Here is a 27732-nt window from a genome sequence, read left to right as displayed (position 1 = left end):
CGGGCCTCAGGGCTGGTCAGAGGAAGATTAATACCTCCAAATCTTCTTCAGGCTAATCAACCCACACAGGGAGAAAGAAAGGAGTTGGATTTCACGTTCCCATCAGTCTTCCAAGATGGCATTGTGAAATGTTGCTTTGGCAGACATCAGTTGCTGAGGTGTTTGTATTGAGTGTCCTGCCCAAGTCCAGATGTTAGGGCTCTCTCTTCCACACTACCACTATCCTGCTAGGTTATGAGTCTTCCATTCCTTCTGTTTGAGGGTGGAGCAGGGTGGGGGCTAATGTGCAAGTCCTATGGGATAATCCACCGATGAGGTGAAGTGTCTGGATGAACCACCCTCTCCTAAGAGTTGTGAGGGACACAGCTGGCTGGGTATGTGGCAGGTGAAAGCTCAGCTCCCGGGGGCTCCTTGGCATTTACCACCTTTCAAGCTTTCCACACACTTCCCTAAAACAGCCTCCCAGGTCACTCACCACAAAACTCTTTACCTCTCCCCTTTAATTCAATTCTTTCTAATCTTTATTACCCAGTGCCAACCACCCTGCCTTTTGGTGCTCAAAGACCTAGTCTGGCACTCAAAATAACTGAAAGCTAACTCTTATCTTACACTTCTTCACTGGAATCCCAAGTTTCCCCTTGAAATTCCAATTCTTTCTAGTCTACCTTAGACAGACAAGGGAGGGTGTCAGAAAGCATGGCAAGAAAGTAAGAAGAGCGTCAAGAGTCATGCTAAGTGAAACTTGATACTAATTCCTCCAGAGTTCAAAGACCAATAATCATTCACCCAATGGGCATTGGCAAGTGGGTCGATAAAAGGTACTAATAAAAAGAGGGAAAGATGATTTCTAAAGTTTTGAACCAGGGTAACTGTGAGGAAGTTGGTGATATTGGCAGAAACAGGTAGGCTGGGAGGGGAGGGGAGCTTAGGGAAGATGAAGAGCAAGTGTGAGTTGTGTGCAGGACTTGTGAGGTTGAAGTGATGGGAAGACAGCCAAGTGGACCGTCTTCTACACTGATGGGCTGCAGAGTTAGAGACCAGGAGCTGCAGGTGTTATTGTTGAAAGCTTGTGTCTAGCATCACACATTAGTAGTAGTTGTCCAGAGATAAATAGTAAGAGGGAGTCACAATTGTTAAAAAACAAAAACCACCCACACCTCAGAGGCAAGAGTAAGATGAAAATCCAGCAATGGTGACAGCATTAACTAGAAGGAAAATGAAAGAAGCACTTTTTCACAAAAGCCCAAGATCTTCCATCAAGTTGGAGGAAGGAGTCCCCCATATACACACACTGCAGAGAGATCAAGGTGAAGGAGTTTGAGAAAAAACAAACACTTGCATTCGATCATCAGAACATTACCAGAGCCCTCAGAGAACAGTTGGAGTTGGGGACATAGAGGGTTAACTGCACCTCTGATCCTGCTTACCCTGACAAGCTCTGGCATGTCATCCAAGGACTTTGGGAAGCTCCCAAGGGCATCATTATTTACAAGGGTCACCATCGCACAAACTTAAAAACAAGTTTTTAAATCAAGTTTTATATTTGCAATTGGATTTGAAGAAAAGCAAGCGTATGTATGATGGGAAAAGCACTGGATTCAAATTCCCAATCCTTGAATCAATTGATATTCTGGTTCTGCCACCAACCAACTATGAGAACTCGGCCACGGTGGTCACTTTGGTCCTTTATTTCTTCATCCATGGAGGGAAATGGGATTATTGAAGAATTAACACTTACTACGGTTTTTGTTTTGTTTGGCTTTTTCACTCTAGTACAGCATACCTGGGCAAGGTATTTAATATGTAATTGCCATAGAATATTGAGTCAAACTAGTCCGTAAACATGAAACCGAGACTGTTATACTCCCCAATTCCACAGGGAATGACAATTCCCAGTCTTTGGGGCTTGGAATAAATAAAATGAAGAAGCTGTGCTATCTTTCACATGCAGAATGTGCAGACCCAGGAGGGAAATAGATCCTTTGGAACAAAAGTCCACTTCTGACTGAATAATTTAGTCCATGCTTTTCCTGCTGGGATCCCCAGCTTCTCAACTAGGGTACATCCTCTACTGTCCCAGGAAGCATGTCTGAAGATACCTAAATAAGCTTAGCAAGGCATCCTGGAACATCAGTTATGTTTGGATTTTGAGTCGGAGGGCAGGGTATTTTTCTATTATTATACAAGGTGATTATGGTACAGAACTCAAAATGTACATGACGTTTGAGATAAAGCCCAGGACGTCAAGGTAATTTCAAAGTCATAGCAGCCATTGGGGCCGCATAGGCTCAGATTGATCGAAATTTTTTTTTAACTCCTCTTTGCTGTTATATGTGGGAAAGTCTTTATAGCACTATTACTTTGGGTTTTTTTCTCTTTTTCACTGGTGAAAACATAATTGTAAAGTCCATTTTACCTCTACTCGGGATCGATATTCAGTTTTACCAACAGACTTCTGTTTCATTGTTAGTCGCCTATGTCATACCAAAATAAGCTCATCTGATGCGCTTATTTCTGTATTTGTCTTATTCTGTTTGCCTTTTGTAAAATCTTATAAATCTCTTTTAGAATACGGGTTGCACCTAACTTTTCTGGGACTTCCAGGCAAGGTCCACACCTCTATCTCTCATGCAATAGGCTATCAATTAGATTGAACCAAATCAAAGACTACAAAGGCTGACTATTATCATTATTACAATTCCCATTTTAAAAATAATACTATCCTAGTACTTTTTTTAAAGTGCCATCTCATTTGATTCTTACAGAAATTTAGTGGAATAGGTCAAAACACAAGCCACAGTTAGAATGAGAAACCATATCTTCAGCACACTTTTCATTTGGGCAATTAATCCAAAACTATTTACTGAGCACCTACTATGTTCTAGACCCTCTTCCGGGCTTTGAGAAACACAATGGACACACACACGCCCACTGAGGAGAGAGAGAGAGAGAGAGAGAGAGAGAGAGAGAGAGAGAGAGAAGAGAAAGCCTAGTGGAGAAAGAACAGGCATATAAAATAAGTAAGTAATCACAAATGCACTAACTGCTGAAAGAAGTTCAGTGAGCCATGAAAGTATATCCAAGGAGGCTCTTCATTTGAATTAGTGAATATTGGCTTCCCACCTGCTCTCAACAAAATCTCTTCTTAGATGCCACTCTTCTAGTGCCCTGGGTCCGCTTTATGTGAGAAGAAAACATGCCTAGGAGAGAGCTAGAGCTGAAACAGTGCCGGAGCCAAATATTGGGAACAAGTATTTGTCCAAAGACCTATTTAAAATCTCAACCTGAAAAATAAAATAAAATAAAATAAAATAAAATAAAATAAAATAAAATAAAATCTCAACCTGTCTCACAGAGAGAAAACAAGGTCCAATGCAACCTTATTAACATAAGGATATGCTTCTTCTTTATTATCTTGTTTGCCATGGGCTTGAATTTTGATGGGGCCATTTTCAGGGCTTAAACACTTGATGGCTACTTATAACCAAATATAATGGCACAATTGTGTTTAGGGTTAATTTATGGATATTTAACATAACTGTTTTTAGGGTTAATTTATGGATGTTTAACATAACTGTGTTTAGGGTTAGTTTATGGGTGTTTAACATAACTTCAGGTCTGGATTTCTCCAAATGCACTTGCTGTTTCATTGGAGTTAACCTATAAGAACATCAAATCCTGCTGGAGTAATCACAAGCATTGCAAATAGCCCCATAGACTTATCTCAACCCTACAGATCCCTTGTAGTACACAGCATGGTGACCAACGATTGCCAAGGACAGTTTGACAGGTATTTTTCCCCTGCAGTCTTGTTTTAGTAAAGCTTCAGTAGTAGGGACTAGCTAAATTTGATTTTTAAAAATTCCCCTGGCTTTTCAAAAGGACCGTTTCACCTTTATTTCCTCACTGTGGCAGAGAGTGACTGCCAAATGCATGCGTGCAGTTGGGCCAGAGAACTTCACATGGAGTCCACCAGGGGCCGCTGTTCTGCAAGCAGTGACACCTTTAGGGGCGGACTCGCCTTCCATCTCCAAACAGGACGAAATTTCTGGTGGATGCAGCAAAAATACTCCTTTCAAAATATATTTTCCAACCTCGAAGGCACCATGCTAAGAAAAAGAAGATAGACACAAGGGCCACACGTCGTACGATTTCCTTTATGCGAAAGATCCAGAGGCGGCAAATCCGTAACAGATTCCGGGTGGCCGGGACTGGGGGAAGGGGCCGGGGCCGGGGGCGGGGCCGGAGCGGGCCGGGGGCGGGGCCGGGACTAGGGGGAAGGGGACAGGGGGCGGGGGCGGGCCGGGGGCGGGGCCGGGACTGGGGGAAGGGGCGGGGCCGAGGGCGGGGCGGGGCGGGGGCGGGGCCGGGGCCGGGGCCAGTGACTAATAGGTTCCTGGTTTCCTTTTACCGCGATGATAAAGTTCTGGAACTGGATAGCGGTGTTGGTTGCGCAACATCGCGACTATATATAATGCCCCTAAGTTGTACTTTCAAAATTAAGATAGTAAATTTTGCGTTATGTACATTTCACCCCAGTGGGGAAAAAATATTTTCCAGTGTTTCTTGCCCTCTGCTATTTACACCTGTCCTGCTCCGTATAAAACTCTTATTGTAGAGATCATACACTGACCTGCTAAGAAACCACATCGGTTCTGTGAGGGGTTTTTTTTTGTTTGTGTTTAGTTCTGTGTTTGTTGAATCATTCTCCCACCCTGGAAGGAGCTCCTGACGCGAGTCCCACGCCGGGATACTTCTTGACCGTCTCCACCCCGCACCCTCTCTGCCCATCCATCGCTCCAGCTCTGCTGCAGCGATCGTGACCTTGCTTCAGCTGTTCGGTGACTTTCTCTGGCACCTCGGCAGGGCCCCTGATGGGTCCCGCCCAGCCTGTGCTCAACCCGGCAGTGCTGAGAGTTAACACTCCGGGGAGGGGGGGGTAGGCCTTGATGGGCGATGCCACCTTCCTCTGTCCGTGGCCAGGCAATCCTGAGGTACATTTTGCGTGACTCCCCAAAGACTCCAGTGGGATCTAGCAGAGCTCCAGTCTCTCACAGCCCAAACTCAAGACCGCACCCCTCGATGGTACCCCCGACCTTCCTATTCACTGTCCCCAGACCCCGCCCCACTCCTATTCCCCGGAGTCACTTCCCAGAGCAAATCCCAGAACACAAGCTGTAGCTTCAGGATCTGCCTTCCTGAGGGAACTTCCAGAGGCAGTTCTTCAGAAAGCCCACTGTTGACAGGAAAGAACAGAAGGAAGAGGGTCACTGAGGCGGTCAGCTTCTGAGATAGCTCCTCACCCTAGCTGTCAAGCTAAACTCACCTTCTTTCCCCCATTCGCTATCACATAATCTACAATCGCACACACGCCCAGGTTCCTCAGGTCCTGATTGGTGTGAGGAGGCCGTGTGAGTGAGAAGGTGCGCTGCCTGGAGGTCAGGGGTACTTAGATGGAACCTGAGGCCTCACTCTGCCCACCCCCTGTGTGACCTGGCACGAGGGTCTCTGCAAGGGAAGGATGATGGCACTGATTTTCTGGGGTTGCCAGGTGGGTTAGATGATTATGTCTTCCAACCTTGCTATAGAGTCAATAATTCCCTCCTCATATCACAGATAGTCCCCTTCTCCTCTGCCTAATTTTTTTTTAAAAGATGAACCTAGAAAGAGCACAGGCTTTGACAGCAAATGGATCTGACTTTGAATGCTTTGTCCTCCAGTTATTAGCTGTAGGGCCTTAGGGAAATTCTTCAACCTCTTTCTATCAGTGTTCTTATCTATAAAGTGGGGTCATAAACTTGCTTGCATGAGGTTTAAATGAAAATGGAGGGGGATCCCTGGGTGGCGCAGCGGTTTGGCACCTGCCTTCCACCCAGGACGTGATCCCGGAGTCCCGGGATCGAGTCCTGCGTCAGGCTCCCTGCATGGAGCCTGCTTCTCCCTCTGCCTGTGTCTCTGCCTCTCCCTCTCCCTCTCTCTCTCTCTGTCTTTCATTAATAAATAAATAAAATATTTTTTTAAAATGGAGCTATGTGCTCACCTGTTGCCCATACTCAGTGAAGATTTATTTCAGTTTTTACCAGGGTAAGCTAACGCACACCTAGTTCTAGTTTTCTTTTGAGGTCCATATTGAATACTACTTCTGACACAGAGTCCTTCCTGATACCACTCCTCTTTTTCCACCTTCTGTTTTCTTTAGCTTCCATAATATTTCTTGTGTTGACACTTGACACATCTTAAGTTTATCTTCCTCTGCCTTACACAAGTACAGTGTGTCCGTGGTACCTTCTCCATTCTTTCCTTTTAGGCCATTGCAGTTACCTTGGGTGAGAACTCTATCTTGGCTCCACATCTCTGGCACCTGTACTTAGAGCTGCCTCCTTGCGCATGTCCATGGTGACATTCCCAAAGTACATTATACAGCACAGATCAAAATGGAGAAATCCAAGTGGAAGGGAAGGAAGGGAGAGGATGGACCCTGATCATCCCAACACCCCACAAATCTATCCTCTCAACCGTCTTTGATGCACTTCCAAGGAACTGTTGGACTGGATCATCTCTGGACTTCTATGCAGAAGTGGCGCTCACTGCCTCCTTCCTTAGTGTCCGGAAGGCAGTTCCCGGTGTGAGTTCAGGCAGTTCTCTGGGGCAATGACAGGATCTGAGCCGAGCAGGGCCTGAAGACTTGCTGTGGGCACTGCCTTCCTCTTCCCTGGCATTGCACAGATGAAAGGCCCTAGGGAATAAAGTGAGGGATGAAAAGAAGCTCAGGAAGTGACCATCCTATGTGTGGTGTCAGTAAAAATATAACTTGAAACTTGCCAAAAATGAAATTGAAGGCAAGTGAAAAGGAGACCTAGAGGAATCCAACTCCCCCATCTGAGTGGTGGGATGTAGGTGCGCAGATGTGCCTGCTGAGCGCAATGTGGGCTGGAGCGTTAGGATTCGGTCCTGGCTGCACATAGTGACAAATCCAGCATCTAGTGGCTTATCCAAATAGAGGTTTTGCTTTTTCTCACATAACCACGGGTCAGGAGGTAAACACCGTAGGCTGGTGTTCTGGTTCCAGGATGCTGCCGGGAGCCTGTGCTTGCTTCTCAGCCGCCTTTGACATTTGCCTCATGTCCTTTTCCCTGTCACTCTGTGCCCCAGTTTTGGCATTGTGTCTGTGTTTAGCATTAAGAACAAGGAAAACAGAGACATTTCCATCAATGTCTATCCCTTTCACCAGGAGGGCAAAGGCATTTAGTTACTGAAACCCCTTGATTACTTCTCTCTAGTGTCTTCTTCAGAATCCACGGCACATTTCTTCTAATATTCTTACTCATGATAATCTCATTGGGTACAAATCCAAGCAGCTTTCTTTACTGAGCAACTACTGGGAGCAACTGCTGATAACCACTTCACATTCATTATCTGCCTCTTGCATTTATTCAAAATTATTTACTGAATGCATTCTGTGTGAAAATAGTAAAACTTAGCCTAATTGCTACACAGTTCATCAGGACCCAGAAGATTTACATTTCTAAAGACTTTCACTTAAGAAATAAGCTATGAATGAGTTGCAGGGCCTTCCCAAAAGTTTTCTGTCCTGAGATAATCTGAAAACAAAACAAAACAAAACAAAACAAAAAAACAAAGAAAGAAACAAGCAAAAGCCAGGGACATTCTCTGGGGGAGGAGGAGTTGTTTTTCAGATGTTATTTTAATCAAAGACAGAATTTTCAGTTATCAAAACTGACCCAAAATGTATCTAATCAGAACTGCCAACTATCACAATAATTTCAACTATACATATCACTTTCTCTCTTTATTCTGAGACCCAGTAAATCTGAAAAGTGGGCTCCTTTGCATATGTTCTACATTTGCAAAGAATACAAGAAAAAGAATAGAAATCTTCATTCAGAACTCCGACATTGTCTGTGTACTTTTTTCTTTGATACATGTGCTAGGAATGAACAAAACAGCCAAGGACACTGCACTTGAGAAACATACCCAGTTGAGTACTAAATTCCATCTACCTTGTGGTATGTTTTTCATGGAGAAAACATAATCTTGGGATCCCTGGGTGGCGCAGCGGTTTGGCGCCTGCCTTTGGCCCAGGGCGCGATCCTGGAGACCCGGGATCAAATCCCACGTCGGGCTCCTGGTCCATGGAGCCTGCTTCTCCCTCTGCCTGTGTCTCTGCCTCTCTCTCTCTCTCTCTGTGACTATCATAAATAAATAAATAAATAAATAAATAAATAAATAAATAAATAATTTTAAAAAAAGAAAACATAATCTTATTATTTTATATCTGCACCTTTTGTATGTCACTATTAATTAAAACATCCTAGGTAATAGCATTAGCCGACTGGACTTACACAGTCCCAAAGTACTTTTAGAGGTATCCAGGATTTAATCCACACATCGATTACTGAGCTGAGTGTCATTAATCTAATTTTACAAATGCAGAAACTGAGGCTTGGGAAGCTTAGGGATGTCCTAGGATCGTGCAGCCAGTACTCAAGGAAGCTGAGATTTGTCCCTGTGCCTCAGTTCCATGTCCAGGACTCTTTCTGTCTTCTCTTTCCCAGTGACATAACCTGGAAGCTCCAGGCTGCCTCATTTTCAAAAACTCTGTCCCGTTGTTGCCATAAATAACACTCGTACTTGACTCACCAGGTAACTCAATTTTTAGCTCAGAAGAGTGGTCGCAGTCCTGATTGCACACGGAGCGATGTTGACCACAAAGACTCCTCAGGCAATGTTCTTTTACCGAGGATAAGTGGCAGCAAGCTTTCTGACACAGATGAGGAAGAGGAAAAAAGGAGTCAGCAATACCCCAGAAGCCATTTGTTCTGCTAGTTGACCTGGTCTGTTTGTATTCTACTGACAGAGCCTTTCAAAAGTTCTACTTGATGAACCTGGGTCACACATCCAAAGGGGAAGAATATCCCCTTCTTCCCCTCACACCTCACCATTTCTTCCTACTAGCTTCATTTCCACAGTGTTTTCTGCTCTAGTAGGGTTTCTCAGCATCCGTACTGTGGCCAGATTATTCTTTGTTGTTGGGGGCTGCTCTGTGCCCTGTCGGATGTCTGGTAGCATCTGTGACCTCTGCTCATGGGACTCCAGCAGCAGCCTTCCAGCCATAACTATCAACAGTGCTGCAGACATAACCAAATGTCCCCTGAGAGGGAAAAATTGTCCCCACTTGAGAATACTGGTCTACATATGACTAGAAAAGAAGGTACAAACACATTGGCTTATCCCAGTAGAGGCAAATGGCAAGTGGCTCTCCCCAATCTGCCTAGTGCCAAACCCATTGCAATATGAGTCCCATCTCTATAACTTTTAAAGTGAGACTGGGAAAGAATTATTAAAGACCTCCTAAATTAGAGATCATATGGCCTGTTTTATAGGTCTTTATCCAACTTGATCGCACCATAGAGCTGACACCATACGCCCATAAATTTCTTCTAACCTGCTTTTCCAACGTTTTTTTAAAGATTTTATTTATTCGGGCAGCCCGGTGGCTCAGCGGTTTAGCGCCGCCTTCAGTCCAGGGCCTGGTCCTGGAGACCCGGGGTCGAGTCCCGCATCGTCGGGCTCCCTGCATGGAGCCTGCTTCTCCCTCTGTGTCGCTGTCTCTCTCTCTCTCTCTCTCATAAATAAATAAAATCTTAAAAAAAAGATTTTACTTATTCATGAGAGACACAGAGTGGCAGCGACATAGGCAGAGAGAGAAGCAGGCTCTCTAGGAGGCGCCCAGGTCGGGACTTGATCCCAGGACCCCAGGACCACGCCCCAAGCGGAAGGCAGCCGCTCAACTGCTGAGTCACCCAGGCATCCCAACATTCTACCCTCTCCTGGATCCTGTCCCTTGCTGGCCCTTGCATTTCAAGCTTCATAGGAAGTTCTGCTCTGCCAACTTTTTAAGTCTGGTAGATCCCAGTGTCCACCATTAGTCCTCTCCTCACCTGGCATGCTTTCTCTGGAACATCTTATCTATGCTTTACCTTCTGTCTTTATGACTTCTACTTTATAACTTCAGCCGTTTTATTTCTTCGAAGCACCAGACTTACATCGTGAAACTTGAATGCTCCAAAGACATCTGAAAATAACCTCATCGTGACAATATTCACGACTTTGCCATTCACTTAATAAATATTTATTGGCCATCTACTATGTGCTAGGCCTTATTCTCAGTACTGAGGATATATCCATGACTAGAGTTCTTACTCCAGGGAAACCTATATTTTAGCTGCAAACTTCACTTCTTTCTTTATATTTTTTTTTAAAGATTTTATTTATTTATTCATGAGAGACACACAGAGAGACATAGGCAGAGGGAGAAGCAGGGAGCCTGATGTGGGACTCGATCCTAGGACTCCAGGATCACATCCTGAGCTTAAGGCAGACACTCAACCACTGAGCCACCCAGGCATCCCAAACTTCACTTCTTTCTTCTCCTTCCAATCCAATTGGTTTCTAATTCTGTACATTTATATTTCAGAAATATATCCCAAATTCTGACCCTCCTCCGCATCATTAATGCTACCCTCATTCTCTCACTTTTTCAAACAGCCTCCCATATGTCTTTGAGGACCCTTCATCCTCCAATTTATTCTCCACATTAAAGCCAGAGCTTTCCTCATAAACAGAAAAAATGTTTATTTTCACTCCTTTGCTTCAAAATCCCTACTGGCTCACTATCGCTAGATGATAAAATTTAAATTCCCTAATTAGACACATTCAATTCTACACAATCTGGTCAGAACTAAACTCTTCAAACTCCTTAATGGTCCCCATCCTACACCAACCAAACTCCATCCTGGCTGCACCCAAGACCCACCAAGCCCCTCATGCTTCTGTGATACAGAGACATTTTCACTTCTCTGCTTCTTTGCAAATGCTGGACCTTCCATTCCACTCTTGCCTTTCCCCCTACCTATGATGTTCTACTCATTCTTTTCAATTCTATAAAATGTCATCTTCTGATCCATTCAAAAGACATTGTCATTTACTCCATCCTTTGGTTCTCAAAGGAATTAGGTGATAGCATTCAGTGCTTAGATCATTTTAAAGTATATCCACTTCTAAGTGTGCCTCTTCTACAAAATAATAAGCTCCCTAGGGATTGTGCCCCATTCCTTGTTGTATTTCCTACAATCTATATGGAATCTACATATACATTAGCATATAGGTAGTGATAGTGAGGAGAAGGACTAACTACCATTTACTCAGTTTTGTTTCAGTTACAGTCTTAGCAGAAATCACTATTCCTAGTTTAAGCATAAAGAGAAATATTCCAAGTATTAAGGGGCTTATACAATTGTGGAGGCTGGAGGAGCAAGCTCTAGACAAAGCCTCCAGGAATAACTCCCAGTCCTCAGAATCACACATAATAAGGAAAGCAAATGCCACTGCTTTTGCAGGAAGCCACTCCCTCTGGAAGCTGCCGGCAGCTGTCACCTTGCCTCTGTCACAGTCTATGTCAGCAAAATGGGCACTTTGCTTTCTGCCAATATCTCTCTCCTTAACTCCATTCCATAGTTGAGTCTTCGTTTAGGTGCATGTAATTGATGGAACTCCCATCACATCCAGAACATTAGCTGCAAGAGAGTCTAGGCAACATCTTTTCTAACTTTCCAGCCTCTGAAGTGAGAGGGTGCCCCAGAGGAAGTTTCAGATGGATGTGGAAGAGCCAATCCACACTATCCACAAATATCTCCTTTGTAGCAGGCATTTTGACAACTGGGCATTCCCATTTTACCTATGAAGAGACAGAGCTCAGAGAGACTAAACCATGTCCTAAGTGACACAGCTGGTACTGGTAAACTCTGATTCAAGAATCAAATCACAATTCCAAGATGTGTTCTTTCTACCACACTGTCTACAAGTGCTTTAGTTAGAGATGTTTCTTTCACAGAGGTCTAACAGAAATGGAACAACAGAAAGTTAACACATTCTATCCCTTGTCATTATCATCTTGTTACCATTACTCTAGATTTTAGGGAATATGTGTTTGTGATAGAAATCTTTGTCTTTTTACTGAGGTCTAGTGATAGGGTTGGGTAAATGTAAGGTTGCATGAAATCTGATGAGAAATACCATTTTTCACTGAAAGTTCACAGATTCCAAATGTAAACTGAGTGGCAGTGATGCCTAAAAACACTCAGCTATATTTCCCAGTGCCCTGTTAATATTCTGCAACACAGCACACTCTCATTCTGAGTCAAGTCAGTGCAAAATTACTCAAGTCATCATCAGTAGTAAACTAAGATTGCATCTTCTGGTTCTACGCTGAACATCCTGTCTATGGCTTCCTGAATCATTTACTGATCACTCTTAGGGTCAGGAAAATCCATTGATTGACTGATCCCAAATAGCATAGGCAAAAAAAAATCCTCAGAAATATATCAAGGGCTGAGCTCAAGTCAGACCACTTAGCTAGAGAAGTGCTAAGAGAGAGGAGCAACAGGCCATCCCCAAAGTACGGTCATCTCATTCTCAAGGCAGCTGTCGGACTGAAGGTCTAGGAGAGTCTGTGGAATCCAACAATAGAGCTCTAAAGAGTGCATGTCCAGAGTATGAAACACGGACCTTGGTCACAGACAGGCTCCCAGAAATGGGCTCACAGTGTGTGTGAGGAAAAGCACTGGACCCTGAGACAAGACACCTGGTATCCAACTCCCTGCAGAAGCCAAGGTAAACCCATGAAGGGTTCTGTCTAAAAGAATCAGTGTTGGTATGTGGTGTGAGGGCCAGAGATTCATTTGGGTGGTTTCCTGCAGCAGCCAGCAGTAGGAAATGTGCATAGAAGGATAGAAATGTTTCATCACCAAGATTCAAAGCCAGAGATGCCAACTTCTGTCAGCAGTCCAAGGGACATGTGAGAAGCTATATACCACTAATGAAAACAAAGGAATTGAAGGTTAAGTAGAGACTATAATGCAACCTGGAGGAAAAGTGAGGACTGAATCAAAGCCTGGGATGAGTGATAGACCATTCAGTTTTCAGATTATCTGAGGTTCATTTACAGTGGTCATTGCTTACCTGAGTTATTGTCCTCTCTTTGACGTTTACCCCCCAAATCCTGATTCAGGAAGGCATCACACCCTGATCACAGATCCCTTTCTTTCCAGTTTACATGTACAACTAGCCTGACCACACCTATCCCAGGACTTCACCAGGACCTTCAACAACACTACTATCTTCCCTGCCCTCCCTTTTCGACTGGGATTTCAGGCTATATCTTCAATCACCTCCCTGTCCACACACTCAATATCCTTGCTCATTAGCCCTTTCTTCATCTGCTGTCCTGTCAAATTCCCATCTGTGGCTGAGCATACCTCAATGCCTTCTTCATACCTCATTGAGGAGAAACTACACAAATGGAAAGACTGAGATCAACAAAAATTCATAGTCAACAAACTTAAATGGGCACCCAGGAGAGAAAAATCTGAAAAAGCCAATATAACATGAAGCCAGACATATGCATGTTTAAAAGCTCTATGGGTAATTTTGATGTGACAATAAGATCTCCCTTGTGTTCTCTCTCTCTCTCTGTCTCCTTCCCTATTTCTCCCTTTCCCCCTTTCTCTCTCTCTCTCTCAAATAATCATAATAATCTGAGCTCCTAATTGACTTGATGTTTTAATAATCTCTATCTAGAGATAAGCCCACAAGGAAGACAAACTTATGAAAGAGAAAGAGATGGTCACCCAAGCAGCAGTGGCTCTCAAAGCACTAGGGGATTCTGGACAGCCAGTGTTTTAGTGACTGTAAGAGGGCAAACTAGCAAGAGGTAATGCCAGCTCAAAGTGTACTACTGAATGGAAGATCTCCAGAAACCAAAGCAACAGGACCATACAATTGTTATGTCCTTTGGGTAAACCACTCAGCTAGGACCAGCCCAGGGTAAAAACTACAAGGTGGGGACTCAAGTAAATCTTGGCTAAAAGTGGTTAAAATGAGTGTGTATTGGGAATGAACAAGCATTGGTGGCACCCAGCCTAGATTGTACCATTTGGGGAAAGTAGCTTAGCCAGAGGTTCTTCAGAACAGAGTGGAGGCACACTCTCAAAGCTTTCATGCCTCCCTTAGAGCAATGGGAGTCAGAGTCTGGCTCATTACATCTTATCAAGTGTCCCAAAGCAGATCCATTATGTTCTGAAAAGTAAAGAGTTCAGTTATGGTAGAAAGAACTGCGTACAACTAATACATACAAAATCAATATCCTAATCTGACATGGATTAGGCCATTGATCAGATATAGTCCAAGGGTTTGGAATGGGGAAGGGGAACCCAATGACAATCTTAAGACTGACAGGATCATAATGTGAAAAGATGGTGACAAAAATATTTGGCAAAGGCTAGTAGGAAAGCCTTGAACTCCCATGACGACTCACTGTTTCTAACACTAGTCAGGGAATTAGATGAAACCTGAGCCTTTTTCAATATATCAATCAGAATCCCCCCAACTACCACCACCAATGGTTATATCGGCTTTTCAGATTTTAGATTGTATGTTCATGATCTAACGTGTTCAAGATCTCCCGAAGTAATATCCAACATGCTTCTAGCAGAGAGGTTCAACTCTCTGGATCCATTGACAACAAAAGTCAAAACAGACTTTGCTTCTAAGCCATGATCCATAACCAACCTTAGCACCATCTACCATATTATTGCTACCATTTTTTGAACCTATCTTTGTGCCAGGTTCTAAACCTACCTTATCTTCTTTAATCCTCACAGTAACTCTGTGGGGGTAGATACTATTATTGTCGTTGTTCTTAAGGTGAGGAAATGGAGGTGCAGAAAAATTAATTTTCAGTAAAATCACAATAGCTATTAAGTGTCAGAGCCGAGCTTAGGGCCCAGGTCTGACTGAGCCAGTGTCCGCCTTCTTAGCTACCATGCCGCATTGCCTGGAACCAGCCTAAATGAAGTTAAAAACACACTGGGGGGATGTCAGGGTGGCTCAGTGGTTGAGCATCTGCCTTCAGCTCAGGGCGTGATCCCGTGGTCCTGGGATCGAGTCCTATATCAGGCTACCTGCAGGGTGCCTACTTCTCCCTCCGCCTATGTCTCTGCCTCTCTCTGTGTGTGATTTTCATGAATAAATAAAATCTTTTTAAAAAAATCAACCACATTGGAAGAGATATAGCAGCCCAGTCTAGGCAGCATCCTTTCTTGAAAGGTAAAAATAAATAGGTGATGATAGATAAATGATAGATAGATAGATAGATAGATAGATAGATAGATAGATAGATAGATAATCATGGCAGCCATAAAGCAAAGGAAACCATAGCTCTAAACGGAGTTGCCTATGTTTGGCCTCTCTTATGCCTGCCTCTTTAGTTTGAGTTTTACTAAAGCCTGTGCTCCACACTCAGAAGCAGTCAGAAGTGTTTATCTTCGATCTTCTGTGAAGTTGATGCACAGGAGAAAGCAGTGAGAATAACAACAGCCTACAGTTTGGGGACATTCACCATGTGACAGGTGTTCCACCCTGGTTTACAGGTACTGCCTCATTCATTCTTCCAGCGATCTTGGGAGGTTGGTGCTTTAAAAGCCCTGTTTACAGATTTGCAGAGAAAATGGACATACAGCAAGGTTAATAACTTGCCTTAAGTCACATAGCTAGTAAGTAAAAAAATAAAAATAAAAAAATTCAAACCTGGCAATTTGATTACAGGGCCTGTGGGTTGTGCCTCCTTAAGAAGTTTCTGGGGCCAATGCAAACCAGATGTTAAATGACACATGTTCTGTTTTCAGCATAATTTCAAATTCCACTGAAACACTGCATTTTGCCACCTTAGTCCACCCTCCAGCTCTAGACTATGTAAAAGGCAATCAGAAATTCTTTCAGTGTTGTAGAGGCAAGCAATAAAGAATGCTTTGGATTGGATCATTTCTCTTCCCTTTGAGTCACCCATCCATGGCAGAGGGCAAGGAAGTGATCCTGCCCCTTGCCATGTTAAGCCAAGTGAGAGGCCTTCAAAAGAACCATTTAGGGAGCAAAACACATGCCCTTTGGAGCTTGAAGGCAGCAAGGACCAGTCCTTTACTTATAACTGAGAAGTCTAAGTAGGAAGAGTCTGGGGCTAGCCAAAGGGCCTCTAGCCACCATGTTCAGAGTGGGAGGATCCCCAAGGAATCTCTGTAGGACCCTTGGGAGCAAGAGTTAACACAGGACATTCACTGACCACACAAGGCCCCAAGCCAAACAACTTGCCTTGTCCCTGTGTGTCCTTCGTGACCCCTATATCCAAACCTGGCAAACCCCAAACAATAGGTGCTGATAACCAGGGGGAGGAAAGTTTGAACAAGGAAGAGAAGCTGGGTCTCCTCACCTGGCCAGCTTGCTTGGCATTCAGTCTCAAAGCAAAACTGAGCAGGGATAAAGGAGGAGTTTTAACTTACTTTTCCCCAAAGACAAGACCCCAAGACAATCAGGATGAGGCACACTGCTCTTTAGAGCCCCAGATTGGAATAAAGTAAATTTAGCATGAAATTCACTCACTCACTAGCCTAGTGATTTGGGTAAGGAATGTAACATTTCCTTTTCAGTGTCCTTGAACCAAGAAAAAGGAGAACATGAGTTTCTTGTGAGGGTTAAATGAGATACTGCATGCCTTCCCTCTCTTACATCACCTGATGCTTGTCAAGCAGTCAGTGAATGAGAGCTAGTTTATTACGACTGCTTCTGACATCACACATTTTGTCTGTCAGAACTTCCAGCATATTTTGCAAAACAGCCTGTATTGCAACACCAGCATCACATGATACAATGATGTGGACTTTGGAGAAAGACAGGCCCAGGCTCAATTTTAGCTTTTCCACTTATGGATTATGTGATCTCAAGCATGTTATTTGCTTTCAGAGGCTTAATGTCTTCAACTGGATTTTCATCTGTCTTATTCACTGTTGTTGGTTTTTTTTTTCCCTCCAGTGCCTAGAACACTAAAGTGGGAAGAAGACACTCAATACATACTTATTGAATGAATTAATTCCTCTGTAAAATGGTAATAACAATACCTATCTCATGCTGTGATTTGGAGGATTAGAGGATATGGCAAGATGATACATTGGCATATTAACTTTTGTCTAACTTTTGCTTCTCCCCCCCCCCTTTTTATATCTCCCATGTCCTAGGACCATAAACCTCTGTCTTGGACTTCCTGGCCACAGAGGAAGGAACTTCTTTTGTTGCATGAACTGCCCTAAAGACAACCTGCACTCAGGCCAGTCTAACGGAACCAGATCCTTGGAGGGGAATTAAGGAAAGAACGCAGGAGGAGGCCCCACTCCCAGGTACTGTGTAGACCAGGGCCTGAACCAGAGCCAGAAACCTTTGCCCAGAGATGACAGAAGCCCTAATGGATGTGCCTAAGGGACGGGTGGGGATTTAACACCAAAGTTGGAGGTCTCAGCAATGGCTCAGAGACTAAGCTGATAAAGAAAGAAGACACAGAAGAAAAACAATAACAATGGACCAAAGACCAGAGATCCTATCCAAACCTCCTGGACAGTGCAAATCCTGAGGTTATGTTACTCCCCCAAGGGAGGGAAAGAAGCCTGTTCCTCCCCAGCAACCAACCCTTGCTGGTCCAGACATAATCATATTTAAGTAAAAGAGAAATATGTATTGTACATGAAAGTTGTAGAGCTAATTCATAAAGGTCCTACAGATGTATAGTTCCTGATCTAATGTCAGGCACTTAGTAGAAACTTAACAGATGCTAGTTTTCTCTTCTTACTGACCAGAAAATTCTGTAATGGTCAAATTTGTCGATCTTGGAGATGATGGAAGAAAGCTCCTGCTCAAAGTAGGAGTCTCATGTTGCAAAATAAAGAACACCTCTAAAGAATCAGGATTTTTGACCTCATTATCTCTACTTCCTGCCTTTCCACTCCTATAGTCAGCTGGATGTTTCTCCAAAACTGCACCAGCTACTATCTCTTTACATTCCTTAAAGACATTAAACAAATGCCCATCTCTGCCCTTTCCTTGCATCCATCTTTCGGCTTGAAATATTTGCCCTTCTTTTCATTTCCCTAAGTCCTGTCTATTGTCCAAGTATCACCTACTAGCTTTACCCCTTTACAGAAATTTCCTAGTGCCTATCAAACACAGTGTTTAGACTTTACAGAGGCTCCATTCAAACATGCTTATTCATTTAATAAGTATTCTTTGAAGTGCTTGCTATGTCCAAGCTGCATGAAAGCCAACATTTTTTTGCCTCATTTGTTCACTGCTCTGTCTAGTGACTTATATATAGTGGATATTGAAAAATATCTGCTGAATGAATGGATACTGCTGGTGAACAAAAGAAATAAGGTCCTTGTTATGAATTATAGTTGTCTTATTAGTGACAACAACAGCAAGTTCTTCTTCTCTATAACTCATAAATGAGAAAATCCCCCAAGGTTCTACTTTGGATGCTCTTCTCTCCACCCCCATTCCAGTGACAGAGCCATCCATTCCTGCAACTTGAGCTATCATCTCTATGCTAGTGAATTTGCTGGTTAAGAACTTATTTTTCTTCTTTCAAGAGAAAAGATAACTTCTTTTCTGTTATATGAGTAAACCTAAACCAGAGGCACATCCTCAAGCTAAGGGTACAATTCTACCTTAACATCACCAACTAATCTCCCAAGACACAGAGGAAAAGAAAGAAGATCCATAGACAGGCAAGTTAGGGTTGCACTTTCTTACAATTCCAGGTGAATTCAACTCATGCTGGCAGAGGAAAAGGAGTTTCACATAAGATTTTAGATGGGCAGGGAAGGAAGATTGTCTTGGACCTGGCCAGAGGAGGAAAGCACTTCTGTTAACAGCTCCAGCATGTAACAAAAGCAATCCAGCCAGGTACTTCATGTGCATTAATTTAGTTAATATAACCATCCTGATATTATTGTTTCCAAATTACAGACAAAGAAAACCAAGTCATAGAAGGACGCCTGGATGGCTCAGCAGTTGAGCATCTGCTTTGGTTCAGGTCACGATCCCGGGATCCTAGGATCAAGTCCCGCAACGGACTCCCTACAGGGAGCCTGCTTCTCCCTCTGCCTGTGTCTCTGCTTCTCTCTCTGTGTCTCTCATGAATAAATAAATTAAAAAAATCTTTACATTAAAAAAAAAAGAAAACCAAATTGTAGAGAGGCATAATATCTCCCAACATTAATGGAGCCTGTAAATAGCTGGGCTGGACCTAGCTGAAGCCAAAGCAGAAGCTTTTGCCCACTATGTCATATTGTCCTTGCAAATATGAAGTGATATTTACAAGGCAAAGCCTCCAGGCATAAGATTATCCCAGACGTCCCTTGCCAAGACAGCGATTAGAATCACATACATATTTCTATCTTGACCTCCTTCTTACGTTCCAGACCATGTTTATAACTGGGTTCTTCTAAAGAATTTCACTAGATTGTCCCACCACAATGCTAAGCTCAAAATGTCTGAAGATGAAATTTATTACCTTGTCTTCCATACCAGTTTCTCTTCTGTGAACATTATTCCTGTTTTTTCACTCACACTGTCAACAAATAGTAATATCTGTTTTTATTCCTGTTCACTCTACACCAAATTAGTTGTCATGTCCTCTAGGTCTGACTGCTGTAATATCTTCAAAACAGGACCCCTTAATTCAATTGCTATAGCCTCAACCCTGGTTTCCACTCCTCACTGCATAACAGCCGTTAGCCTTCCAGCTGTTTACAGGTAATTCTCTCTCAAATCTATCCAGAAGATTATAGTAGTCTCCTTGAAGCACAGTGCTAATCACATTGCTACCCGATTCAAAAACCAAGCCTTCTATGACACCCCTGGCCCTCTGCAACTGCATTCCAAATGACAAAGTCTCCACTTGCCATTTATCTCCAGGACACCTCTCAAGCCTATTCTCCTAGCCAGGACAAACCATTTGCTTTGGCCAAGTGGTTTTCTTTGTACGTATATTTTATCCTCCTGTTTTTGTTCAAACATTCGCCTGTGCTCTTCTACCTACTGAATCCCCTCAACCATAAAGGCAGTTTCTGCGGAGTCTTCTTTGAGCTGCTCTCTACCATGACCCTGAAATCCCATAACATTTCTTCTCTTCTGAACTCAGTCTTGCTGTCTCCCAACTGTATCCAATGTGGTGGGCCAGTCTTGCTCTTTCCCAGCTACATCCAATGTAGTGGCCAGAGTAATGGTTCAAAACTGCAAACCAACCCTGTCCAGATTCTTTTTTTTTTTTTAAAGATGTTATTTATTTATTCGAGAGAGAAAGCAGAGACACAGGCAGAGGATGAAGCAGGCTCCCCAAGGGGGGCCCAATGCGGGACTCGATCCTGGGACCCAGGATCCCGCCCTGAGCCGAAGGCTCAACCTCTAAGCCACCCAGGCATCCCCCTGTCCAGATTCTTGACGTGCACACACCTGTGGATGCACACACATGCACACATATACACATATCTGTTGGTCTTCCTCGTGTTGTCTTTTACAGGGGTTGCAGGACTACTGCAGGGGGAGTGCATCACTCAAGATAAATCCATAGAGGTTCTTATTCTGCTGCTAATCAACCAAACTGCTTTTGTTTTTCAACATCACTTTCAAAAGCATTTACATACCAATCTATGCTGTTTATAGCCACTGTATTTATGTCACTCCTATACTCAAAAACTTCAATAATCCTCCCCTCCATTTAATTCTCAATATCCAGAGTGTTCCAGTCTCTAGTGCTTCCTACATGCCTCTGCTATGCTATGCTTTGCCAAATCAACTTTCTTCTCAAATATTCTGGCCTTACTTTCTAACTACAACATCCTTGTCTGGGTCACCACAAATGTGTATAAACTTCCACTCCTCAGAACCCCTGCATCACTTTGTTTGTACTCCTTTTATGACACATACTACATACTGCTTAGTACCTTAATTTTGTAATAAATTTATTACTCCACTACCACATTGGAAATTCCTATGTTTGATAACCAGCCTGTCCTGTTTCCCAGGGTAACAGTTGATTTTAGAGGTCAACATGGCTTGGTGGTAGATGCTCAGTTGCTTAGTCAAATACTAATCTAGGTATTGCTGTGAAGAGATGTTGTAGATGTGCTGAACATTTATAATCTGCTGATTTTAAATAAAGATTACTCCGCCCCCCCCCACCCCCAAGATGTAGGTAGGCATCACCCTACCTACCAATCGATTGAAGGCCTTCCGAGCAAAGCCCAAGGAATCCCAAGGAAGAAGGAATTCTACCCCAGGATTTTATGACATGAAAGTCCTTCCTGAGTTTCCAGCCTGCTGACCTAACTGTGTGGATTTTGAAGATTTTATTTATTTATTTATTTATTTATTTATTTATTTATCTATTTATTTATTTATTCATGAAAGAGAGAGAGAGAGAGAGGCAGAGACACAGGCAGAGGGAGAAGCAGGCTCCATGCAAGGAGCCCGACGTGGGACTTGATCCCGGGTCTCCAGGATCACACCCTGGGCTGAAGGCGGCGCTAAACCGCTGGGCCACTGGGGCTGCCCCCTGTGTGGATTTTGATCTCAAAACTCGAAACATCAACTTTTATCTAAATTTCCAGTCTGCCTGCCTGCCCTGCAGATTTGGGAGTTGCCAGACCTCCGTACTCGTGTGAACTAATTCCTTAAAATAAATTTCTCTCTCTCTCTCTCTCCATCCCTCTCTATGTTTACACACACACACACACACACACACACACACACACACACACACACACGCTCCTCCTTGGCCTAGAGGTGTGCTAGCATCTGCCATGCCCTGATGCCCTGTGTCTATTTGTAATGATGATGTTGGCCTTGGCCACCACTCTAGACTATCCTCCTCCTCAAAGTCAGTTTCTTCTTGAAGACTTCATTTGTAAACAGCTGTCCTCAATTACAGTCACTTCAATCCACCGAACATGTTATAGAGCACCAAACCTCAAGTGCAAAGGTACCTATTCCCTTCCTCCAAGAGACCTCCTTGGTCCCTATCCAAATTAGCCGCACATCTGCCTAACTAAAAGGCACCACTAAGTTAATCCTTTCCAAAACGGAGAGAGAGTACACCAAAGTAAATTAGTATGTTCACCTCTAGCTACCAATTAATGACATTTTGTTGTTGTTTTGAGTAATTAGCCATGCATTTCCATCAGTTACTTCTCAGGAAACATAGCTCAAATGGATCAATGAATCGAAGAATCAGTTCTCCTATGGTCCATGCGTTCTGTTTTTTCCTCCCACGCCAGCCCTCAGGAATTTCCCATACTCTATCTTATGGTATTTATATTTAATAAAAACACATTGCAATCTCACACTTGGCATGTAGATGTCAAGTATATGCTGTTCAAGGCCTTTTGAAACCCAGGCAAGGGACTCTGTGCTTAATTTGTCAAGCAATGGGGAGCCATTGAACCTGAGCATTTAATTTCAAAGTAATAAAAGACTAATTCTCTGCTTTATCAAGACTACAAATTCAACATACTACATACTGGGATTTTTTTTTTTTTTTAGAGCAAGCGATAGCTCTGTTAACTTTTCCTTTTTCCCTTTAGGAGATGCTACTGTTAAGTGCTTCATGCCTGCAATGCAGGATCAGAGTTTTCATAAACTTCTGTAAAAAACAATTCCAGATTGGAGAATTTTCAAATACTAATTTTTGCAAATCACATTTCAAAAGCAGAGCATTTGCATATTCAAGGTGCAATCCCATGGGATATCCTTTATGCCCAGTCTCAGAGAGCAGTGATTTCTATATTTTTGAACTGGCACCACCTTCAAAATATATCAGCTCCAACGGTGCAGTAGACATAGGCATTAATTAACCAGGCTAATTATCCAGACTTGTTTAGACGAACCAAGTGCTGAAGCAGCGTCAGTCTGTTGGCTCTTCCTTGAACAACTCACAGCCAAACACCAACTTGTGACTAGTAAGTCGCACAAACACAATTTGTGACTTAGAGATTCTGCATTCCCTGAATGCAGGTCCTTGCTCACAAAGCTCAGTCCACAGCCAGCTCTGCCTCCAAAGGTGCTTTGAAGAAAGGTCTTTCTGTCTCCTTACAGCAGAAAATCAATACTGCGCGCTGGAGGGGAAGATGGAGAGTTAAAACGTCCTCTTCACACGGAGGAGTAAACACCACCTCTGCGCTAGGGATGGCACAGCCCAGAACTGCAGGCTGCAGGACGGCCTGCAAATCAAAACCCTTCCCCGAGCAAAGGGGCAAGGGGAAGGCTCAGCCCAAATCTGGCACAGCAGAGCCCTTTGCCTCATACCATCTCAGTTCTGTGCAACTGCAGATCCGTGTGTGCTTGCAAAATTGCATAATGTGCCATTTACCCAGCTGTTATTCCAGCAAATCTATTCTTTGCACAACGATTTGCCTGCCTGCCTAATAAATCCACAGGGAGGGAGCGAGGGAGGGAGAAGCAAAGTTTTCACCCTGCCAGTGTGTTCTGGGCCTCTCCTTCATCTCAAACTACCTGCCCCTCCCACCCTTGGAGAAAATCATAGGCCTCAAAGCTCCAATGAATAGGAGCCTGGCGTGGATCTTTCTTTACCCTGCTTTCACCACTTTCCGGGAGAGAGAGAGGTTTTTCATGTCCTTTGTGACTTAACCTGGTTATGTCTCCTCCCGAGGTCTAACAAACCAAGGTTCCTTTCCTCTCGGCCTCTCCCTCTGCTCTCCTGTTTTCCTGAATTGCCCTGGTATTTTTGGCTTCTCCCCACATTGAGTCAGATCCGAGTATGGGTTGCAGAGCGCTTCCAACGGCGTCACTAAACGCTAAAGGTGGGCAGGCTCCCCCAGCTGTCAGCAGCCCACATCCTCAGGCGGGTATTTTTCTGCTACAATGATGATAAAAGGTAAGTACGTGCCTTTGCTGGGAACCGTCTAAGAGCAGAGCTTTGAGAACAAAAACATTGCTAGTTCCCAGGGACAAAAATTCGCATTTTTTTCTTTGTGCCACCACAAAGCTCTTCAACACCCCGGTAGAAGGGGAGCCCTGATTACTCATGGCACTGCGGATGAGCTGTGAGAAGCACGAAAGAGGGCCGATGCACAAAGATGAGGGGCCAGGGAACCTTGCCCGAGCCCCCTGGGAATCAGAAGTCAGAATCAGCTGGGACCCCCTTGTTTCTGCCAGAAACAGAACTGCACGAGCCCGGGCTCCGAGGAAACCACTTCCTTGTTTCTGCTGATCTTTCTCGCTATTTATGAAATCCAAATGCAGAAGAATTTCTGAAGTATTACTCTCTCCTAATATTAATATATTTTTTAAATTTTTTATTTATTTATGATAGTCACACACACACACAGAGAGAGAGGCAGAGACACAGGCAGAGGGAGAAGCAGGCTCCATGCACCGGGAGCCCGACGTGGGATTCGATCCCGGGTCTCCAGGATCGCACCCTGGGCCAAAGGCAGGCGCCAAACCACTGCGCCACCCAGGGATCCCCTAATCTCTCCTAATATTAAACCACGTATGCGTATATAACGATTCAGGTTATAGCGTGTAAATCAAGGGAAACGCACAGATGTACTTGGATTTACGCAGTAGACATGTTTTGGAAACGTGGATAATACTATAAATCAAAGCCCTTGGGGGCTTCATTTCAAAAAGACGTTTGATTGTGTATCCATTTATAAAGCACAGAACATTTCTGGCAATGTGAATTCTCTCGCATTTCTCTCCCGCCCGCCCCTCCTGCCCCCAACAAGGTTTTCTCATTTTAAGATGAGCACAGCGGTATATTTCTTCAAAAAGAAAATTCTGAGAAGTTTTCTAGATTCCCGTCCCTCTATTGCAGTGATCATTAAGGCTAGATTTTGAATAATTTATTATTCCAAGTTCTGGAATGATCCCAGACATAACTCCTGAATTCCACACAAGCCCCTTAGTGTCACATGCTCAGGGAGATGCAGCAGCCCCCCTTGAGAGTGGCACCGACTCGATGCAGCTGTCCTTGCAGGACTGTTGCCCCTTGACCAGAATTGCCCGCTCGCTTAAGGCACAAATATAAATGTGGAAAATATCTGAATTTCATCCTAATCACTCAGAAAGCTGCCCCTTCTCTCACTCTCTCCCTCTCTCTCTGTCTCTCCCTCTGTCTGTCTCAAGAATATAGATTTCAATTCACTTTAACAGGGAGTTTGCTAACAATTAGGACTTCCAAAAAATAAAATACATTTACTTTTGAGCAATTTTCTTCTCCATGAGGGTGTTCTGGTACAATCTGGATGACCACTCATCAGGTATGTTGCAAAAGTACCTTAGAGATTGAAGTTGGTATTAACCAACCAGTAAGATAATTTTTTTATAATGCGTGTATGTGTTTTTCTTTATTGTGGTAAAATACGCCTAACAAAAATCGCCGTTAGTGGGGCGTCTGGGTGGCTCAGTCAGTTTAGCATCTGCCTTCGGCTCAGGTCCTGGATCAAGCCCCACTGCTCAGCACTGCTTCTCCCTCTGCCCTTCACTCCACTCGCCCCCCCCCCAATAAATAAATAAAATCTTTGAAAAATTTTACCATTGATGACAGTCCATTCACAATGCTGTGCAACATAACCACTGCCTAGTTCCAGAACATTTTCATTACCCTAAAAGGAAATCTGTACCCATTAAGCAGTCCCTCCCTATCCTCCCTCCCTGCCTTCCCAGCCCCTGGCAACCAGTAATCTGTTTTGTATCTATCTCTAGGGATTTGTCTGTTCTGGATATTTCATATAAATGGAATCATATTTTTTAAGCGGTCTTTTGAGTCTGGCTTCATTCTCTCTGCTTCAGCAACCCTTCTGGGTAAAAATCATTTCTAGTTAATTGCTTTGAGATCCATCTTTCATTTCCATCCTCTCTGTTTCCTTCCCAGGCTCTGGTCTGTGTTGTTTGCATCTTATTTGGTGTGAAATCGAGTCCAGGGATTGCCACCCTGTGGAGCGCCCCAGGGCCACCACACTGACAGCCCTCCTGCCACCACTTGTTTCAGGTCTGACTGGGGCCACCCGTGGAGAGAGAAGAGGAGCAAATCACCCTCGAACTTCTTCATTTTTTCCAAAGGTTTTCGTATTTTAATATAAAATGTGAGAGGCTCTTTTTCCCTTCTTGACAAATTTAAGTGATAATTAGCTGGTAACAGAAAATCTCCCCTGAAGTGTCACAGTGTGCTTGTACTTAGCAGAGCCACCCTCAGATCTGCACCCCAGATTAGCTCTAAGTGGAACACTTGCTTATGTCCAAAGAGCTGTCACTGCTCACCTCATTCCAGACGTTCCTCATTAGGCAGAGCACGCTCGTCATATCTGCATTTCCTTCAGGTTAACAGAAGCAAGGCAAGAGAGAGCAGACTGTGGTGTGCTGGGGGGCATGCTAGACTCCAGGTGAGAAGATCCATGTTCAAATCATATTGCTGCTATGTACAAGTGACATAACCTTGGGCAAGTCATGGGACAGCCTGAACCTTTCGTCTAAAAGGAAGTTTTTTTTTGTTGTTTGTTTAAAAGATTTCATTTATTTATTTTAGAGAAAGAGAGAGAGCAAGAATGAGTGATGAGAGGAGCAAAGAGAGAGAGAGATAAGCAGACACCACGCTGAGTTTGGAACCCTACATGGGACTCCACCCAGGCTCGACCAGGAGCTGGAGCCTGGACTCACGTGGGCCCTCATCCCACCACCCTGAGATCATGACCTGAGGTGAAATCAAGAGTCTGAGCCACACAGGGGCCCCAACAGGAGGGTCGTTTTAAACAGTGGCTAATCTGATCAGATTGTTGCCAAGATCAAAGCCAAGAAAAATAGTCACATACATGTGAGCTCTTTGTTTTGTTGGTTTTTTTTTTTAAGATTTTATTTATTTATTCATGAGAGACCCAGAGAGAGGCAGAGACATAGGCCGAGGGAGACGCAGGCTCCATGCAAGGAGCCTGATGTGGGACTCAATCCCAGGACACCAGGATCGTGCCCTGAGCTGAAGGCAGACACTCAACCACTGAGCCACCCAGGCATCCCTGTAAGTTCTTTGTAAACTGAAACCCTACTCGCCAAATGTCTGCTAGCATGTAAGCATCATGAAAGCAGGAACTTTGCCATATTTTCTGCTTCCGTGTCTAATGCATCACTCATGGCATAGTAAATACTCGGTAAGATTTTGATGAATTAGTGAAAGAAAGAATACCGTTATTATCGGTAGCCAAGGCCACAGTTAGTCCCTAATGAGCATCATTTTTAGGCAGTTGCCAGGATCACTGATAGCCAAGTGGTCACAAGGTAGTGTCTTACTCCATTGTATTTCTTCTAAATGATACTAGACTTGGAAAGGAAACGAGAAGCATTGTGCTACTCATGTAGAGAATAGGAAAGAAATAGGTGACTTCAATTTGAAATGGGCTTTTGTCATACGCTTAAGAAACCTCACTCAAAATTTACTTCTCCCCATTTCCTTCTTCCTGGGTTCTACACCCCTGTGATTATGCTTTTATTTCATGCCCGTCACAAAGCAGATTTACTTCCTACTATGTATAACCTTGGGAAGGCTGTGTTTTCCAGTTGAGTAGCTTCTCCCAACTGAAATTAACTTCTTCCTTCTCTGCCTCCTTCCTTCCTTCTTCCTTTCCCTCCTTTTAATCCCTTCTTTTTTCCTTCTTTATTGTTTTGGCATTGATTTTCAATTTTTTGGTTTGTTTTTCTTGTTCAGGCAGAGAGATAATATGTTAATGTAAGTGCCTGACATTATGTTATTTCAGCCCTAAA

This window comes from Nyctereutes procyonoides, unplaced genomic scaffold, assembly GCF_905146905.1.
Source record: "Nyctereutes procyonoides isolate TBG_1078 unplaced genomic scaffold, NYPRO_anot_genome, whole genome shotgun sequence".
NCBI classification, from domain to species: domain Eukaryota; kingdom Metazoa; phylum Chordata; class Mammalia; order Carnivora; family Canidae; genus Nyctereutes; species Nyctereutes procyonoides.
This window is presented reverse-complemented; position numbering follows the sequence as displayed.